Source organism: Cupressus sempervirens, chromosome 5 (genome assembly GCF_028749045.1).
Source record: "Cupressus sempervirens isolate cs-2001-9-10 chromosome 5, ASM2874904v1, whole genome shotgun sequence".
Lineage (NCBI taxonomy): Eukaryota > Viridiplantae > Streptophyta > Pinopsida > Cupressales > Cupressaceae > Cupressus > Cupressus sempervirens.
The window spans coordinates 913,475,167-913,480,588 of NC_143122.1; the positions used below are offsets into that span (position 1 = coordinate 913,475,167).

Genomic DNA, 5,422 nt, shown 5'->3' on the forward strand with positions numbered 1-5,422 from the left:
TCTGCAGTATAGTCCCACATGCATGGGGTTGGGGATGAAATTGTTGTTTAAAAATAAATTTCCATGCTAAGAAGGTAAACAGTCTCGTCGGAGTGGGTACAGCATTCACTATCGCTGGTAGTTTAGTGTTCTCCAGCTCTCAAAAATGTGTTGCTGAGATTTGGGTTTGTTGCCAATGATGTAGGTAGATTTTGTGTGCCATTATTAGCGAGAGTTGTGAAGGATTGCCTGCTGGGGATCTGGTGGTGGTGTCCGGTTCTGGTGTAAATTATTGCCCAAAATTAGATTTCCCACCAGATTCGTTGTCCTACCATATTTGGCAGAGGTGAAAAGTACGACCGTAGGTTGAATGCAAAAGCCCATTGATTTGCAGTGATTTATATATGCCCTGTGTATTATAATAAAATGCCACCACCAATAAAAATAGAGCCAAGCTGGGGTGTCACTGCCCAGTTCAGCAAATTTTTTTTTCTTTGTCTGATACTAATTTCAAAAAATAAATTTGAAAAATATAGAGAAATGATAGATCTAAAAATTAATAATTAGATCAAATAAAATGACCATACCCAATTGCAAATCGGGGCCTTTGGGTTTTGATTTGCAAACAAAATTTGCCTCACGATCAACTTTCACCCAAGATAGGAAAATTTATAGTCGACCTTCACCGAATCGATGCTCCGAATGTAACGGTGAGGTCAGATTTAGCTCTAGAAACTCCCAATTTTTGTAGATCCTCTAGATTCATGTCGAGGTGCTGAAGCATGAATAGTCTTGAATGGCTACATGATGAGAATCTCCCTTAGCTCTGATACCATATAAGAATTTGGCTTAGGCCATAATTCACCCAAGAACTAAAGAACTCAACACAAGCACATAGTAGACCAAAATAGACAGAGTATGATCAAAATGACGATATTCATTCAATAACTTGATTTAGAGTACACTAAGAGTGTTTGAATATAAAGGCCTCAAGAGAGCTTCTAGAATGCATAGAAGTTAGCATCATTATATTTCATACAACTAGGCACATGTCCACTAGATATGGGTTATCCTCCATTAGGCATGAGATTAAGTGCAATGATGTGAGGATAAGCCTACAATGGTGTAGCACGCAAATCAATGCTGTAGACAACATGTGGTAAATGAGGAGTGGAGATAACTGTGTTGTCATCATGACAACTCAGTAAATGATGCATACTCCTGTGTTGTAGACACCATGTGAGTAATCAAAGTTGCATAACTCAATGAGAGTACACAAACTCCTAAGTGTCTCACCTAAAATAATAATAAAATAATGCAAAATAATTAAATAATGCATTAACCTAAGTAAAACTTAAGTAAGTGTAATAAGTAAATATTTATTTACACCAACAAGAATGTTTCTAATATTTAGGTGTAGTCCAGAGTAGAATGTTTCTATTCTATTCAACTCTCCTTTTTGTATATATAGATCATTTAATCTCTAATTAACAAGTCAAGTATCCTACCATTTACATTTGTAACATAGAAATGGTAGTTTTAATGATCCCCATATTTTATAGTTTTGAGGAAAAGTATATGAATGTTCTTATAATCCTTTTTCTTTGAACACAAAATATATTAGTAATGAACATTCTTCAAGACAACAAGTTCAATTCTTATTAAATATATTTTTATTATTAAAAATAATAAAAATATTAAATAAATAATTTTGTATATCATATTTTTAATATAAATTTATTAATTTTATATGTATATTTTATTAACATTTCTAAATAAAATAGTTTTAGTATTAAAAATTACAATAACATTTCTATTTATAAATTTCTTAACAATTTGAGAAAATTCAATATTATATCTAAGACTATTAGAAAGAGTTGAGTTATACAATGTGATTATAACAAGACAGATAGCTTACAATTAGAGCATTATGGGGGCTTGAAGGAAATTAAAGACTCAAGAGTAATGAAAGCATGTAAGATTGAAAATATTTCTATTTAAAAGATTTAATTTCATATTAATGTTTCCATCCTATTAAAATAAATAGATAGTATAAAAAGTCACGACTAATTAGAAATGATCTATTAAAGAAAAAAATAGCACTAAGCATCAAAATTTTAAACACCATATAAAAACTTTCATTAAAAACTTTATTTGTTATTTGTTCTATATTTATTATTTGTAGGTGGATCAGTCTAGAAATATGTTAATTTTAAGATATATGTGTTCATTTTCACAAAATATTATTTATTTGGTTGTCTTTTAAATTAAAGAAATGTATAAATCAAAAGTAGAAAGTATATAATACATTGTAAGAAGGCAACATTATTATAATAATAAAAAGTACTAAAAAATGTTTCTATTGAAAATTTTGCTTTAAAGTGTTGCAACATTGTCCCTTTTCAAGTAAAATATATCTCTTAAAAACTTTATGAAATATAGCTTTATGAAATACATACTAATTTTAAATTTAAGATATATAGATACTATTAAATTACATGTATAAAAAGCATAACATTTTGTAAAGATGAAACATAAGTCTTAAAATCTTTAATTTGAATTTTTTCGGTGGATGAAAGATAATTTCTAATATTATTTTGAGCATTTCTTTTTCGTATGCCTAAGCTTGGGCTCTATATTTAAGGAGCTGGAGGTCCCATGATAATATTTTGGGGGAGGCTAAAGCTTAACCTATTAACTAGGAGCCCTTACTTTTTAGTTGAGGGGATGCAAAGGGGGAGCTTGGGCTCTATATTTAAGGAGCTGGAGGTCCCATGATAATATTTTGGGGGAGGCTAAAGCTTAACCTATTAACTAGGAGCCCTTACCTTTTAGTTGAGGGGATGCAAAGGGGGAGGGCTGGAAATAGCCCCTACTATTTAGGGAAGAATTCTGCCACTTGGTAAGAACCTACCCTTCATTTTCACTCCAAATTTAAATCAACAATTTATATTTTTAATATTTCCTTCAATTTAGGAGTTAATTTTTTAAAAGCATATTTATATGTAATGCCTATGAGACCGCTCCCCTTTAAATGTTCCTAAAAACCCTCTCTATTTTTAAGCAAAAGTTTAGGATTAAACAGACAGAAATCTTTAATTTTCTTCAAAGATCATTGTCAATGAGAGATAATCTCTAACCTTTGTTTGCAGTAAATCCTAAACTATGACAATTTTATCTCTCTATGCAAGTAGCTTGCAGGTAGGCTAACAATATCCCATAAGTAATGCAATACATGAGCACGTCTACCTTGGACTGAAGCTGGCCGAAGATTGCACTGGAACAGAAGGCCCCTTTGTAATTGAAGGTTGACCATATGATGCCACGGGCAATGCAGCAGGGAGAATAAGTCGTGCAACTTCAAAATTCAGCAACCTCACCACTTGCCTCATATTCGGCCGAAATGCAGCATCCGGATGAGAACATCACAATCCCACCACCATCAGTCTCTCCATTTCTTCCTTTTTAAACCCTCCATTTAACCTGGCATCTGCAACCTCCAATAGTCTACCTCGACCATACATTTCCCATATCCACGCCACAAGCCGCATGTCAAACTCTACCAAACTCAAATCTATTGCTTGCTTACCAGAAGCTATTTCGAGAGCCACGGCCCCAAAGCTGTAAACATCAGATTGAGGGCTTGTTTTCCCCCACACGACACTTTCAGGAGCCAGGTATCCCAGAGTCCCCGCAGCGCCTGTTGTCTGAGCCAGACGCTTATGCCGCAACATTCGCGCAAGCGCAAAATCTCCAACCTTTGCTGTGAAATCAGTATCTAACAAAATATTACTGGCTTTTACATCCTTCATGGAGATACAACAGTGCGCTTGCAATTTCACTAGCTATTTTATACCTGGTACTCCACTCCAGCACTTTAGCTTCATCTTCTTCTCCTTCCTCCCTGGTGAAGATGTGTGTGTCTAGGCTTCCATTGGGCATATATTTGTAGACCAAAAGCAACTGGTCTCATTCATGGCACCATCCCAAGAGCTGAACAAGATTCTGATGCCTCAATCGGCTAACTATACTCACTTCTGATATGAATTCCTTCAACCATTGCCTTGACCCTTCTGATATGCATTTTACAGCCACAATCTCATCTGTTTGAACAAGATTGCATCTGTACACTCCTCCAAATCCTCCTTGCCCAATTTTGAGAGCTTCACTGAAATTCTTAGTTCCCCCCACAAGATCATCCAACTTAAACCTTCGGGGGACATGGTGTAGAAACTTGTCAACATCCATGCATGTCCACTTTTTTCGTCCTCTGATGATCGATTCATCTCTCTTTTTTCTGACAAAGAAAAAGTGACCCCACAGAATCCCTGAGAACAAGCCACAACCACACATCCAACAGCCGTCAGTACTTTCTTATCAGTGCACAATGGGTTCTGGCCTTTCTCTTTCGAACTCATCCCATTTCCAGTGTTGTTCAAACCCACTGAGTTATGTTGTGGGTTCCAAGTGTTGTTCGAATCCACTGAAGTGTTTCTTGGATTCAAGATGCTGTTCGAGCCCACTGAATTGTTTGTTGGATTCGAGGTACTGTTGGAGCTCCATGAAAAGATATTGTTGGTTTCAGTGGAGTTAAGAACACAAGAAAAAAGGCCTGTACAAACATTTCCACTAAAAATATCAGACAAATTTACCGTCTCTGCTAAAACACGATTCTGAGCCTCCAAAGTAGGAGCATCTCTAGAAAGGTATACTCTGAGTTCTGTGAGTGTGCCCTCGTAGCCAATCCACACATACCAAGGTATCCCATCGTTTATACCAGAAACTCTGCTTTCTTTCACATAATCAGCATTTAGGGCAACAATTGAAATAGCCTACTACATGCTTGAAAACACTACACCAATAAATTCATTCGTATCATTTCCTCCATTTGTGAGATTTGAAATATCATAAGCGTTTTCTTGGGATGAGATAATGAAGGCTATACCGTATCCGGCAGAAAGATTTTTGGAGTCCATGGAAAACACGAAGTGAGTGTTGAAACTGGCGATAGCCGAAAGCTGGAGCGACTTCTTGTAAATAATCCCTCCCATTGACTTGTTTATCTGTACTTATCGCTATTGCTACTCGTAAGATGGACAGCACTACTACAGACTACAGCATCACCCACAAAATGTATCCCATCTATTTTTGGTGCCTGAAATCCAGTTGCATACGAACTGCTGAAATCAGGGTAATTGAAATTTAGACCAATCTTTGAATTCGGGCACGAATTGGCCTTGCTTGAGTAATGGAACAAACAGTAGAGGAAAATTAATATGGAAAAAAATGAATTTGCCATAGAAAATTGATTAAGAGGAGAAAAAAACTTTTGCAGGGCCAATTAGCATTCCCAGAATCCGATGATATAGGTCCTCTTCAGAATTTTCTTTCTATGCATGAGAATTAGAAGAGATCACAGAAGCAGCTATCAATCCATTTGAAT

The 5,422-nt window shown here is 35.6% G+C and overlaps 1 pseudogene; it reads right to left on the reverse strand.

Annotated features, from left to right (window-relative positions):
* Positions 1 to 204: 204 nt before the first annotated feature.
* On the reverse strand, positions 205 to 5,030 carry LOC149558880 (L-type lectin-domain containing receptor kinase IX.1-like; annotated as a pseudogene).
* Positions 5,031 to 5,422: the final 392 nt, after the last annotated feature.